This window comes from Bufo bufo, chromosome 7, assembly GCF_905171765.1.
Source record: "Bufo bufo chromosome 7, aBufBuf1.1, whole genome shotgun sequence".
NCBI classification, from domain to species: domain Eukaryota; kingdom Metazoa; phylum Chordata; class Amphibia; order Anura; family Bufonidae; genus Bufo; species Bufo bufo.
Window position 1 is genome coordinate 144,706,154 of NC_053395.1, and position 16,040 is coordinate 144,722,193.

The window sequence follows — 16,040 nt, forward strand, 5'->3', positions numbered from 1 at the left end:
CTGTCTGCTGGAATGTTCTCACTGTTTATTCGCGATTGTTCCGCAGTCCGGGGTCTCCATGTACGGAACACGGTGGGTGAGCTGAAACTTTTCTATATTTTGCTAACCCTTTTACAATGATATGAAGGACCACACTTGTCAACTGATGGCATATGGAGCAATTATTGTCTTGTAGCAGAATTACAAATGTATAGTCTAGCCCAGGGATGGGCAAACTGCGGCTCTCCAGCTGTTGCAAAACTACAACTCCCAGTATGCCCAGTCTGCCTACAGCTATCGGCCTACAGCAGGGCATGATGGGATTTGTAGTTTTACAATAGTTGGCGAGCCGCAGTTTGCCCATCCCTGGACTAGCCTGTTGCCTGTATTTCTGGAGTACCTACAAAGCATTAGCGCTGTTTTGTTTACATTTTTACACTGCAAGGCAGAGGCTTCCACCTAGCAGTGAGCCCGGTGACGTCACCGGCATTAATGGGCGGTCTTTAGCACTACCCTAGGCTGTTTTACAGGCTAAGGCAGCGCTAAAGATCATCTATTAGTTCCGGTGACATCGCCAGGCTCACTGCTAGGTGGAAACCTCCGCCTAGCATGCCAATCAGAAGCCCGGATCTGAAGAAAAGCCCTCACCCTTCACTATACAGCACAGGGCAAGGGGGAGAATCACAGCAAGAAATGCTCCGATGCTCCATTCATAGGGGCTAAATGGGTGAAAAGGGATGTATGTCCAGGTTCTGCTCTGAACTCAGACAACCCCATTAAGGATTTGTCGCAGGATGGTGAAGGCAAGTGCCTTGCACAGATTGTAAGCTTTTAATCTGTCTACTTCTGCATTTTGTCACAAATCCCAATCAAACAATCCACAATCCTTAGTGAATACTTGTTCTGTTAGTAAGGCATTAACTTGTCTTGCACAAGGGTTTTAGGTCACTGAATATACACACAATGTGCTTTGGTTTCATGCCAACATCCGAAGTGCCTGCTGTCTGAATGAGAAGAGATCCGAGCGGTGTATGTCAGTGTAAACTCACACTTGTGATAACTACAGTCACCTTACTCCAGACCTGCTGGACTCTTACCGGAATATAGAGAAATCAGTTTTCTACATTGAGCAGTGGGAGGTGCTGGGGTTCACGTGGACTGCATTTGTTGACGTGCACAGGCATCCTTGTTGATCTAAAAATGAAAAAAAAATAAAATAAATATATATATATCTTTATATAGAAAGAAATATAGCAAAGTCCAAGTTCACACTTGCATCGAAGGGTCCACCAGCATCCTGTGTCGTAAATTCCGTTCTTATTATATGCAGTGCTAAGGACACAGCAAGAGAACTTCTCTGACCTTATTATAAGTAACCCCAGTATTGCTTACAAATGTCAAGTCTGTGTAATTCCATATGATATTGAAAGGGGGCTTGCCAAGTTAGAAACTTATCCTCTATCCACAGGTTAAGAAGTAAGCATCGGATTGGTGGGGGTCCAACTTCTGGACCCCCACCCATCATGAGGACGGAGGTCGCATCCCACATTAGGAAGCAAGTCACCCAGTGCACCATATAAGAAGCAAGTCGCACATGTCTCCCAGTGCTCCATTCATTCTGTACGGTACTGCCACAGATGGATACAGCGCTCTTTAACTTGGCAAACCCCTTTAAGATGTCTGATCAGATCTGAACATAAAATCAAGGACACCTACCAAGGATTGTACTGATGGAAATGTTCATCGGATCCTTAAGCATAATTTCAATTGTAGTCTATAAATGGGACTAAAGTTCATTTTAAAAAGCTTGCAAAGATTGCAGAAGACCCAGTAAAGATGGCCTTCCTTCTCTGACACTATACTGTGTTACAATATTTTGTATGGATAATTATTTAAAGGAAGACCATCGCCTCTAAAACCACTTTCAGAGTAAGCATACCGCCATGTATGGTAGGTGCCCCAAAACATAATCATTCCTCTAATCCAGAAGAAAAGGTTATTTTTAGGAGTATGCAAAGAAGGGTTTTCCGTGCACCATGGGCATGGGCCATTCCATTCAGTGCACCTGGCTTCAAGTCATCGCTACCAGCTCTGAAATCCCAGGGACCGTCAAACAGGACGAGAGGTGCTAAGCAGCATTACTGGTGTAGCGATGGTGCGCCAAACAGATAAACCCTGCCCACGTGGCATTGAAAGACTTATTTGCATTAAAATAAGAAGCATTTCTTAGGATTAAAGGACTTTTCACAAGAAAGATATGGTTATGTTCCATGGCATGTCCTCAACATACCAGTATTGAATGTGTATGGGAAGCAAATAATGTAGAGCTGCCCATGCGCATTCAATAGCTGTCGGCCGAAAGATCATTCAGCTGACCGCTATCTCTCCCGACTCCCTAAGACACTTCTGGTGGCTGCACTTGCTTAACTACAAGAGAAACGACGGATTCGGGGCCCAAGCTGAGAAGGGGCCCAGGAGCAGCATCTTTACTAGTGCAATTCAGGCCAGGCTGAGCCCCCTCCAGATACAGTCACATTGGAGGCCCACGCCTGTCATGGGTGTATACAGCAGAGTATGAAGGACCTTTGAGAAATAGTAATGGTAGGCTAAAGGACCTTTGATGATGTCACATGATTGCAGGCCCTTTAGCCTCCAAAAGACACCAGAGGAGAAGGAGGAGAACCTGCCGCCTGTGTGTGTGTTTATCTGCTTATTCTGTATATTCAAAAGATCGCACCAGTGTCTTAAATATTTGGTTATGAGTAGTAGTGTTATACATGTTAAGAAAAAGAGCACTAATACTCCTATCCAGATATTTAATACCGAGTTACTGATATATATATATATATACACACACATACACACACACACACACACACACACACACTCTACACTTAAAATGTCAGGTTTCTGTGCTGTAAAAGAAAGATAAATCATTTCAGAAATTTTTCCACATTTAATGTGACCTATAAACCGTACAACTCAATTGAAAAACAAACTGAAATCTTTTAGTTGGAGGGAAGAAAACAAAAAAATAATAATGTGGTTGCATAAGTGTGCACACCCTCTTATAACTGGGGATGTAGCTGTGTTCAGAATTAAGCAATCACATTCAAAATCATGTTAACTAGGAGTCAGCATAGACCGGCCATCATATAAAGTGCCTCTGATTAACCCCAAATACAGTTCAGCTGCTCTAGTTGGTCTTTCCTGAAGTTTTCTTAGTCGCATCCGACAGCAGAAGCCACGGTCCACAGAGAGCTTCCAAATCATCAGAGGGATCTCATTGTTAAAAGGTATCAGTCAGGAGAAGGGTACAAAAGAATTTCCAAGGCATTAGATATACCATGGAACACAGTGAAGACGGTCATCATCAAGTGGAGAAAATATGGCACAACAGTGACATCACCAAGAACTGGACGTCCCTCCAAAATGGATGAAAAGGCGAGGAGAATATCTGGCAAGTACTGGCTGTGTGGTACATGTGACAACAATCTCCCGTATTCTTCATATGTCTGGGCTATGGGGTAGAGGGGCAAGACGAAAGCCTTTTCTTACGAAGAAAAACATCTAAGCCAGGCTACATTTTGCAAAAACGCATCTAAAGTCTCCCAAAAGCATGTGGGAAAAGGTGTTATGGTCTGATGAAACCAAGGTTGAACGTTTTGCCCGTAATTCCAAAAGATATGTTTGGCGCAAAAACAACACTGCACATCACTAAAAGAACCCCATACCCACAGTGAAGCATGGTGGTGGCAGCATCATGCCAAGGGGCTGTTTTTCTTCAGCTGGAACTGGGGCCTTAGTTAAGCTAGAGGGAATTTACATCACAGAAACCTGACATTTTAACAGGGGTGTGTAGACTTTTTATATCCACTGTGTATATGTATATATATATATATATATATATTTTATAGCTCAGTATTAGTGTCCTAAATATCTAGATATGAACAGTAATGCTCTTATTTTACACATTTTTCCTCGGCCGAGTGACGACACATTCATCTTTCACGTGGTCTAGGAGCAGATCAGCCCCATAGAAGTGAATGGGGCTGAGCTGCAATTCCAATCACAGCTGCTAGACAATGTACTGCGCTGTGCTTGGTCAGTTGAAAGAAGGCAGCATCACTGTTTCTCAAAACAGCTGATCGGTGGGGTCTCAGGTATCAGACCCCCACCGATCAGATACTAATGACCTATGCAGAGGATCTCAGAAAACCTTCTGAAGGCCATTTTCACACTAGCGGTAATATTTTCCGGTATTGAGATCAGTCATAGGGTCTCAATACCGGTAAAAAAAAAAAACGCTTCCATTTTGTCCCCATTCATTGTCAATAGAGACAAAATGTAACTGAACAGAATGGAGTGCTCCAAAATGCATTCCGTTCTGTTCTCATACCGCGGTTTGCTTTCCGTCCTGGGATGTGGAGCAAGATGGATCCGTCATGACCCACAATGCAAGTCAATGGGGACTGACACAATCTGACACGATAGAAAACTGATCCGTCTTGGCAATGTGAAAGATAATACAACTGGATCCAGTCATAACGGATGCAGATGGTTGTATCAGTAGCAGAAGTGTTTTTGCTGAACCCTGCCGGATCCAACCAAAACCCAGTGTGAAAGTAGCCTAATTCTTCATTCCCCTCCCAGGACTCCTGGCTGAAAGGGAATATACTGGTATGTCCTAATATCACAACTCATTGAGAGCATGATCATATAAATGGTTACTACAGATGTCTATCATTCTTCCCCCCAAATTCCATTAGAATAATAAATGAAATCTGAGAACAAAGCTGCAGTGCGGAGCCGCTCCATCCAGATCATTGTATTTTGCAGATTTGTCTTATTACAGATGGATATAATTAATAAGATTACATTTCCTTTTATATGGCTACAAATGTAGGACAAAACCCAACAGAGTTAGAAATATAGAGCAGTACTACGTCTTATTTATTACACAATATTCTACTTTTTATTTTATTTTAAATTTTGCATCAAATGCATCAAATCACCTACAAAGGAGCATCTATACACACTGGTTTTATGGTTTTGGAGCGATTTTCGTTTTAAACCTGCTGTGTTATTCCAAACATGCTGTATTTCTGCCCGTTTTCAGCCACGTGCTGAAAAGTTGTATAATATGCAAGTTATACATGCCAAAAATACACGTGAAAAACACTGAACATACCCTAAAAAATACCTGATAAGTTAGCAGTGAGCAAATGGGTGGGGGGGGGGGGGGAAGGGTTGCAGTCAGTTGCAGCACACGGTGATGTGGTAGATCTCCTCTAAATTGCACCATAAACATAATATGTGGCTGAAACGCGCCACCCTCCCCTTAAATATTACCTGCACTGTCGTGACCTGGAGAACATTGTTTTCTGCCTAGTTGTTAAAGGATAGCTGTCATATTTTCATCCAAAAAATCAATTTTAGCATATGTTACTGCTGCAGCAGCATTATGCATAAAGCAATCTTTAATTTCTTCACTTACCACTGTTTTCCTTGAGTTTTCCACTTAGTTACGGCTGTTTTGAATCCTCCATTATGAGGACCTTCTCAAGATGGCCCCTCTGCCAGTTCTCTAAGGCCAAAACTGCATTCCCTCAGCCAATCAGATTGGATTACTGAGAGACACGCCTCCTCACTCTGAAGCCTAATGCAGGCATGCAGTGTGAAGGACCGCCCCTCTGTCTTCCTAGCCGGAGACAAATGAGCCATAGCAATGGTCTTTTAAAGGGTTTCTGTCACCTGAAAAATGGATATGAAGCTGGCTGACATTAGCGATGTGCTAATGTCAGCTGAACAGAACTATATTAGTGCCATCTCACTGCCTGCCGCCGTTATTGAGAAAAGCAAACTTTTATAATATGCTAATTAGCCTCTAGGAGCAGTTTGGGGCGTTGCACCTGCTCCTAGAGGCTCCGTTTGCCTACCTCTTTTCACGCACTTCTTCTCTTGATGGACAGGGCCAGGGCGGCGCTGCTCTCCTCCCGCCGGCCGTGTCTACTAAGAAAATCTCACGCCTGCGCCGTCCTATTCAGTATTCGGCGCAGGCAAGGAAGGACGCTCGGCAGCTGCTGGCTTCCTCACTGCGCCTGCGCTAAATAAGTCACAGTGAGGAAGCTGGCTGCCGGAGAACGTCCTTCTGAACGGGACGGCGTGTGATTTTCTTGGTAGACACGGCCGGCAGCACCGCCCGTGAAAAGAGGTGGGCAAACGGAGCCTCTAGGAGCAGGTGCAACTCCCCCCTGCTCCTAGAGGCTAATTAGCATATTATAAAGCCTCATTCACACGTCCGTGTTCGGTCAGTGATTTCCATCAGTGATTGTGATCCAAAACCAGGTGCGACTCTAAACACAGAACAGGTGCAGATCTTTCCATTATACCTGATGTCTGTGGAGGCTCCAATCCTGGTTTTGGCTCAAATACACTGATGGAAATCAGTGACCAAAACACTAATGTGTGAATGAGGCTTAAAAGTTCGTTTTTCTCAATAAAGTCTTTAGGCAGTGAGATGGCACTAATATAGTTATGTTCAGCTGACATTAGCACATCGCTAATGTCAGCCAGCTTAATACCCATTTTTCAGGTGACAGAAACCTTTTAAGGGAGCAGTGGAAAGGGACAGAGAACATTAATGAAAGCTGGTATTATAAAGGTAATTACAGATCTTTTGGCAATCGTTGACAGACTAACTCAGGTATACATGTCTAGCTCTAATAAACTAGCAAAAAATAAATAAATATGACACTTATCCTCTAAACAAGCCAGAGCACAGATGCATACGACTTGATCCAAGCTAGATTAAGAGGGAATTACAAAGTCAAATCCTATTACCCCTTCCCCATCTTCAAAGGGGCCATTTGTTCCCTCTGAAGACAAATAACGAAGACCATGCAAGAAGCTGCAGCCAGCTTTTTTTCTGTTGAATGGGTTAATAGCTTATCCACTTCACAAGTAGGAATATTTTGGGCCTGGTTTCCCAGAATAACATTTCCTTGCAATGCTAGAATGAAGCCGCTCCAGCATTGCTGAACACCATCAATCAGCTTCTGCTGTGGTGGAAAGCTCTGCTGGAAAATGGTTGATTAGCAAAGACATACCTTAAAGAGGACCTTTCACTTGGAGATCTATAATCTAATTATCCTACCTTATAGTGCGTCCCCCAGTGATGTCAATATATTTATTTTTCTAAAGAACCCCCCGTATCTTTTGGCGCCTCATTTGCTAATGAGGCGACTTGGTTATACTAGGCGTGGACTTGAAGTTCTCCTGGGCGCGGTTATCTTCTCCCTGGCTAAGAGCGGGGAACTCTGATTGGATGCCCTCGCAGATCTATGAAAAATGGGTATTAAGCTGGCTGACATTAGCGATGTGCTAATGTCAGCTGAACAGAACTATATTAGTGCCATCTCACTGCCTAAAGACTTTATTGAGAAAAACGAACTTTTAAGCCTCATTCACACATTAGTATGAGGCGCCAAAAGATACGGGGACCACAGCAAACGAACGGGGGGTTCTTTAGAAAGGAAAAAAAATTGCCAAGACATCACTGAGGGACGCACTATAAGGTAGGATAATAATTAGATTATAGATATCCAGGTGAAAGGTCCTCTTTAAAGGGGTTATCCAATCCTTAAAAAAAAAAAAAAAAAACATATATGCTGGCCCCCACGCTGAATATACTTACCCGGGTCCCCGCTCTCTGCTTCTCCCCGTGCGTGGATGAAAACATCCGATGTCGGGGGGGAAGGAGCCAATGGCAGGTCGGGGACAAGCCTTCCTGGCGTCACCCGCGATGTTAGGGAGGCTCGCCTCCGTCCCCGCCTGCTATTGGCAGGCCAATCAACTGTCCTGCAGTAGCTCTGAAACTATACCTACACAGCTTTATGTCTATTGTGTAATGGAGGGAACTGCTTACAACAGCGTTGCTCCAACTGAAGTGAATGAGAGCAGTGCTGCAGTTACTGGCTCAGTCCGCAGGTTCAGTGCTGGAGCTACTAAGAAACCGCTGATTGGCAAAAGTGCACAAGCCCTTTAAAAGCTATGTACATCTTTGGAGTAAATTTTTCTTTATGATTGCATTTAACTAATTTTTGGCTAAAAATCATATTCAATTGGCCTTATTAATTAAAAATTGAGCTGTTCAGTCACAAAGGGTTAACTGTTTTTCTAACTGTGTGACTGGTACTTTCACTTTGTGGTCATCTAATTACCTTTATTTCTAAACGAGGTCATAAACACTTTCTTATCAGTAAGATAAGGATTGAGCTTCATGTTTATAAGGGCAGAGAGCAGAGATAAGGAGTCCATCTGCTCCTCAGATGACTGAAAGGACAAAAAAAATCCACAAGCAGCTAGTAGAGCATGTCAGTTCTGTACAGAAAAAAGGATTCCATATTGTTAATAAAAAACAAATTAAAAAAATTATTTTTATCTCAAAATAAGTACAATGCAATAATAAAAAAAAATTGCCCCCAAAAAGTGTACATAGCCTTTAACCACCTCACATCCGCCCATAGGATATAAACGTCCTATGGGTGGATGTTTATCTCTGAATGGAGGTTCTGAAACGTCCATTCAGAGATGGCAGCTACACGCTAATCATGCAGCTGCCGAGCGAGGGGCCCACTGTCAGTGACAACAGGGCACCCCAAGGAGAATGCATGGACAGGGAGAGTGCAGGAGCTGATAGGGTCTTCCACAGACACCGATCAGTTCTGCACTGAGGCTGTACAGCGTTGTATTCTGCTGTACAGCCTCTCTGGGGGCAATATTTTCCCTGTAACTGGGGCTACTATGTCAGCCCCAGTTACAGGAAAAAGCTATAGTAAAAAAAAAAAAAAAAAAAAAAAAAAAAAAAGTGAAGTTAAATGTCACCCAGAGGTATGACCCTATGGGGGATGCAAAGTTAAAAAAAAAAATAATAATAATATATATATATATATATATATATATATATATATATATATATATATATATATATATATATATATATATAAAAAATAATTCCCCAATTAAAGTAATACATTTTCTTTTTTTAAATAGACCTATTTGGTATTGCCGCATTTGTAACGATCGGCTCTCTAAATATATTACATGATCCACCCGGTCCGATAAACACCATAAAAAAAAAAAATTAAATAGCTAAAATAGCTCTCAGAACATGGAGACATAAAAAAAAATGCTATTATTGTGTTAAAAGAGAAATAAATAAAAAGTATACATATTAGATATCGCCACGTCTGTAACAACCAGCTGTATAAACATCATCTAACCCCTCAGGTGGACACCGTAAAAAATAAAAGATAAAAACAGTGCCAAAAAAAGCAATTTTTTGTCACCTTACATCACAAAAATTGCAACACCAAGCGATCAAAAAGGCGCATGCCACCCAAAATAGTATAAAAACAAACTGTCACCTCATCCCGCAAATAAATGAGACCCTACCTAAGACAATCGGTCAAAAAAATAAAATAAAAAAATATGACTCTCAGACAATGTAGACACTAATATGTTTTGTTTTTTGCTTCAAAATTGCTATTATTGTGTTAAAGTGAAATAAATTTAAAAAAAAGTTGACATATTAGGTATCGCCGGATCCGTAACAACCAGCTCTATAAAAATATCACATGACCTAACCCCTCAGGTGAACACCGCAAAAAAAATTATAATAAAAACAGTGCCAAAAAAGCCATTTTTTGTCACCTAACATCACATGAAGTGCAACACCAAGCGATCAAAAAGGCATATGTCCCCCAATATAGTACCAATGAAACAGTCACCTCATACTGCAAAAAATGAGACCCTAACTAAGACGATCGGTCACAAAATAAAAATCTATGGCTCTCAGACTATGGAGACACTAAAACATAACTTTCTTTTGTTTCAAAAATGCTATTGTGTAAAACTTAAATAAATAAGAAAAAGTATACATATTAGGTATTGCCACGTCTGTAACGATCTGCTCTTTAAAAAGGTCACTTGACCTAACCCCTCAGGTGAACGCTGTAAAAATAAATAAATGAATACTGTGCTAAAACAACCAATTTTTTGGTTACCTTGCCCCATAAAGTGTAAAAATGAATGATCAAAAAATCATATGTATCCAAAAATGGTACCAATAAAAACGTCAACTCTTCCTGCAAAAAATGAGCCCCTGCACAAGACAAATCGGCAGAAAAAAATAAAATAAAATATATGGCGCTCAGAAAATGGAGACACAAACAATTTTATTTTCAAAAATGCTTTATGTAAAACTGAAACAAAGAAAAATCAACATATTTGACATCATTGCGTCCGTAACAACCTGCTCTATAAAAATAGCACATGATTTACCCTGTCAGATGAATGTTTTAAAAAAAAAAACAGTGCCAAAACAACCATCTTTTGGTACATATGATTTTAGAGCAATTAAAAATCATATGTACCCCAAAAATAGTACCAATAAAACTGGCACCTTATCCCCTAGTTTCCAAAATGGGGTCACTTTTGGGGAGTTTCTACTGTAAGGGTGCACCACGGGGGGGGGGGGGGGGGGGGCTTCAAATGGGACATGGCATCTAAAAACCAGTTCAGCAAAATCTAAAAAATTACTTTCAGGGCGCTTGACACATAACACTACTTGTGATCCATTTATAGTCTAAATGCACAAAACAATCAACCATAAACTGTTGAGGGCATAGTATATCATCGCTATCCATAGATGTAAATTTTGCACATGCTCTTGGAAATGGTTGCATACAGATGGCAATGTCCAGATGATACTCAACAATATAACAATGCAGCATGTTGGTGGTTATTTTTCCCCCATAAAGAAAAAACCATCTAAAAAAAAATAATAATTATAATAATGCAATTCACCCGTACAAAGGAAAAACACACCACCAAAAATTTTTTTTTTAAGGAATCCTTTAGGGAATCTGTCACCCCGATTTTGGCCTATTATCTACAGTACATGGTTAGCATGGTTATTTTCCTACTGCCCCCGATACCCACGCTACCAACGATCAGAGATGCACTGAAATAGACAGTCAGGACTGCTGTGCTAACATAATAGAGAGGACTCATGTACACATGCACAGCAGTCTTGACAATGCATGAGTGCAGCTCTGAGCGCTGATAGCGGGGGAACAGGGAGCAGTAAGAAAATAAAATGTAGTGACCTGGACTCCTTACCTGCAGCACTACTCATTTATTATTGTAGATAAAAGTAAAAAAAAAAAAAATATCAGGGTGACAGATTCCCTTAAAGGCTACTTGCATACGGTGCGGAGTATGCATAATAGCCTTTTTTCCGTCTAAAATAATAGATCTTAGATGGAAATGGCTAAAACGGATGCCAAATCTGCATAAATGAGCAGAACGTATGCTTAAAACACAGGAGCCATTTTTTCAGGACAGAAGAAGGTAAAAATAAATGGTGATGTGAACCCGGCCTTAGTGGATTCCCACAATCAGCATATAATAGGCACCTTTCATATAGGAAGAGTTTGCTCAAATAAGACAAGCCCTTTAAGTAAACACAAAAACAGGTTTCGGAGTAAAGGTTAAACACCACACAAATGTACAACCTGGTCTGTCAAAAAAAGAAAGAAGGAATTTTAGGTATGAAAGAAAAAAGTACAATGATTACAAAATGACAAGCAGGTCAAAGTGTGAATCATAGGGATTATCTGCTCAGGTAACAAAGGTTAACTAAACACTAAGGGTGAATTCGCTGCAGATTGTACCTATGGATTTTACAAATCTCATCCACGTGCTGCGGACATTCTCAGCATGGCAAAATAAGCACCCAAGAGTAGGGGTGGGCGATATAGGCGATATGAATTTGTGCAACGATACAGATTTTGTCTATATCGCATATATCGCCTGACCGCGATATGACCACAGAGCGGTAGTTAATTGAAGAAGCTTCTCACTCACCGCTCCGTGGCCTCCCGACTCCGCAGTCCGCACCGCGTTGTACTGGCCGGGGCCTGGCGTGCACACAGCGTCAGCCCGCTGGCTGACACTGTGTGTGACGTCAGGTCCCGCCTAATGCATACTGGGAAGAAGATGCGACACCTGCGGACTCCATAAGCCAGCTGCTGCCGAGCACCCTGTAGGAAAGGTAAGTATTAATAACAGCGATTCTTCTGGGTGGGGGGGGGGGGGTGGAGGATCGGGGGAGGGGATCTTTTTGCAAAGGATGGCCATGGGGCTGATGGCACTGGCTCTGAGGGACATGTATGATGATGGCAATTGGCAAATGCCATGGGGCTGATGGCACTGGCTCTGGGCCCCTGGGGGACATGTATGATTATGATGGCAAATGCCATGGGGCTGATGGCACTGGCTCTGGGGGACATGTATGAAATTTGTGTTTTACTAACACTTAGGCTGGGTTCACACGGGCGTTGCGGGAAAATGTGCGGGTGCTATGCGGGAACACCCGCGATTTTTCCGCGCGAGTGCAAAACATTGTAATGCGTTTTGCACTCGCGTGAGAAAAATCGCGCATGTTTGGTACCCAAACCCGAACTTCTTCACAGAAATTCGGGTTTGGGATCAGTGTTCTGTAGATTGTATTATTTCTCCTTATAACATAGTTATAAGGGAAAATAATAGCATTCTGAATACAGAATGCATAGTAAACTAGCGCTGGAGGGGTTAAAAAATAAATAAAAAAATTTAACTCACCTTAGTCCACTTGATCGCGTAGCCCGGCATCTCCTTCTGTCTCCTTTGCTGAACAGGACCTGTGGTGAGCATTAATTACAGGTAAAGGACCTGTGGTGATGTCACTCCGGTCATCACATGATCCATCACATGATCCATCACATGATCTTTTACCATGGTGATGGATCATGTGATGACCGGAGTGACGTCACCACAGGTCCTTTACCTGTAATTAATGCTCACCACAGGTCCTGTTCAGCAAAGGAGACAGAAGGAGATGCCGGGCTACGCGATCAAGTGGACTAAGGTGAGTTAAATTTTTTTTTAAATTTTTTAACCCTTCCAGCGCTAGTTTACTATGCATTCTGTATTCAGAATGCCATTATATCCATGTTATAAGGGAAAATAATAATGATCGGGTCTCCATCCCGATCGTCTCCTAGCAACCGTGCGTGAAAATCGCACCGCATCACGCAACCCCATTCACTTCTATGGGGCCTGCGTTGCGTGAAAAACGCAGAATATAGAGCATGCTGCGATTTTCACGCAACGCACAAGTGATGCGTGAAAATCACCGCTCATCTGAACAGCCCCATTGAAATTAATGGGTCGGGATTCAGTGCGGGTGCAATACGTTCACCTACCGCATTTCACCCGCGCGGAAATCTCGCCCGTGTGAACGCAGCCTTAGTCTTCATCTTTACATTGTTTGGAAAAAGATCTGATACACAATACACATATTAAAAATGTCTTGAAAAGTTTTGTAATTTGTATTTTTTGTATACATACAGAAGAAAATAATATATATCGCATATCGCACATGCTTCAAAATATATCGCAATATAGATTTTAGGCCATATCGCCCACCCCTACCCAAGAGATTCTTAAATGTGCAGCATGCTCATTCTGCAGCAGATTTTAACACAGATTTCACCTTTTTCAATATAACAGGAGTGAAACCCATGGCGAGTCCATGACACAGTCCACAGTAAAATCTGCACTTGGGCGTGCACGGTGCATTCTGCATTGAAAAATAATTCATTTAAAAGCATAGTTTTCTACCATTTTCAATTCATCCTATACTGATATGTTCTGGCCAAATATTTAAAAGACACACCTTTGGCATACGCTTGGCTAATGATTGGAATGGGCACTTTAGCCCTTATTCACATGACAGTGATGAAAAACAGACGTTAAAAAAAAACTGTTAGAACGGTCCATTTTTCACTAATACCCTTCTGAAAACCAGCCCCCTTGACTAGTATAGGGACTGTGTGGCCACAAAAAAGGCGCAACTAAAAACACAAGCCCTATCTTTCGATGGCCATTATTCATGGTCCGTTAAAAAAAAAAAACACCCACAGACTGTCACTGTTCTGAAAACGACCATGTGACGACCAAGTGTCCATCGCGCGGCCAGAGCTTAGTGCAATTTTAACAATAACACATTACCCTTCTTATTGTTTGCTTTCTTCCAGTAGAAAGTGCATCACTGATAACCTGCATAAACTACAAATAGAACTATTGTACATGACCTCAAACTTTTCCAATCTCAGAAAGAAATCTCATCCAGCTGCATAAGAATAAAAACCCTGAAACATGTGTCTGCGTCCACTGCTACAGGCTCCAGTGGTGAACAGCCAGCAGATTACACTGAGTAATTAATACATGGAATCAGCAGGGATCACTTCTGCCTTGTACACCATGGCGCAGGTTTATTTTTATTTTCATGTAGTCAGAAATTCCACTTATTGCCGCATATGCTCATTAAGACATGAAAATAACCCCATGCTCCACCACACCTGCAATGTGCTTCCATCAATAGCGGTTTGCTTGTTAGCAATAACCATTTAACATAGATATGCACTTAGGGTACTTTCACACTTGCGTTTAAATTTTCCGGTATCGAGTTCTGTCCTCGGGGCTCAATACCAGAAAAGAACTGATCCGTTTTATCCTAATGCATTCCGAATGGAGAGCATTCCGTTCAGGATGCATTAGTTCAGTCCCTCTTACGTTTTTTGGCCGGAGAAAATACCGCAGCATGCTGCAGTTTTCTCTCCGGCCAAAAATCCTGAACACTTGCCGGATCCAGCATTAATTTTCATTGAAATGCATTAATGCCTGATCCGGCCCCAAGTGTTCTGGCAAAACGGACCCGGTTTTGCGGTCTGCGCATGCGCAGACCTTTAAAAACGAGAAAAAAAAAAAATACCGGATCCGTTTTTCCGGATGACAACCGGAAAGACGGATCCGGTATTGCAATGCATTTGTGAGACGGATCCACATCCGGATCCGTCTCACAAATGCATCCCTTTGCCTGCCGGATCCGGCAATCCGGACACAGTTCCGCAAGTTTGCCGCAAGTGTGAAAGTACCCTTACCCAAGACCTTCAGATAGTCATCCAGGGTGCTATACGTGAGCAATATTTATTTCCCAATTCTACAGTGACTAAAGTTATACAATGCATTTGGAAAGTCTTTAGACCCTTTAGCTTTTTTCACATTTTGTTATGTTAGACAGGGTTCAAGTCTGCCTGGGCCACTCGAGGACAGTCACCGGATTGACCGTAAGCCACTCCTGTGTTTTCTTGGCTGTATTTTTAGGGTCATTGTTTTGTTAGAAGGTAAACCTTTGGCCCAGTCTGAGGTTCAGAGCACTCTGGATCAGGTTTTCATCAAGAATGTCTTTGTACTTTGCTCCATTTCCAGCTTTTCCTCAACACTAACAAGTCTCCCTGTCCCAGCCACTGAAAAATACTTCCACGACATGATGCCATCACCATGCTTCACTGTAGGGATGGTATTGGGCAGGTGATGAGCAGTGCCTGGTTTCCTCCAGACATGACGCTTAGAATGGAGACAAATCTTGGTTTCATCAAACCAGAGAATCTTGTTTCTCAGAGTGTGAAAGTCCTTTAGGTGCTTTGTTGCATACTGCAGGTGGACTTTCGTGTGTCTTTTACTAAGGGTACTTTCACACTTGCGTTGTTGGAATCCGCAGGCAGCTCCGTCGCCGGAACTTCCTGCCAGATCCGGCAATCTGTATGCAAACGGGTACCATTTGCAGACCGATCCAGGTCCATCTTACAAATGCATTGCAATACCGAATCCGTTTCTCCAGTTGTCATCCAGAAAAACGGATCCGGTATTTATCTTTTTCACATTTTTGAAGGTCTGCGCATGCAAAACCTGATTCGGCATTAATGCATTTCAATGGAAAATAATGCAGGATGTGTTCCAGAATTTCAGACTTAGAAAATACCACAGCATGCTGCGGTATTTTCTCCGTCCAAAAACCATACAGTGACTGAACTGAAGACATCCTGATGCATACTGAACGGATTGCTCTCCATTCAGAATGCATTAGGCTAAAACTAATCAGTATTTTTCCG

The 16,040-nt window shown here is 42.1% G+C and overlaps 1 protein-coding gene across 3 annotated transcripts in view; it reads right to left on the reverse strand.

Annotated features, from left to right (window-relative positions):
* FAM126B (family with sequence similarity 126 member B) overlaps positions 1-16,040 on the reverse strand; it is an 89,180-nt gene that overhangs the window by 43,614 nt on the left and 29,526 nt on the right. For 2 of the 3 annotated variants that reach the window (XM_040439239.1, XM_040439237.1), the window contains exon 2: positions 1,077-1,173. The gene's annotated coding sequence lies outside the window, so the exon portion shown is untranslated. Of the gene's footprint in view, positions 1-1,076; positions 1,174-8,490; positions 8,503-16,040 lie in introns of those variants that run through there. The other variant, XM_040439238.1, reaches the window with a different exon arrangement.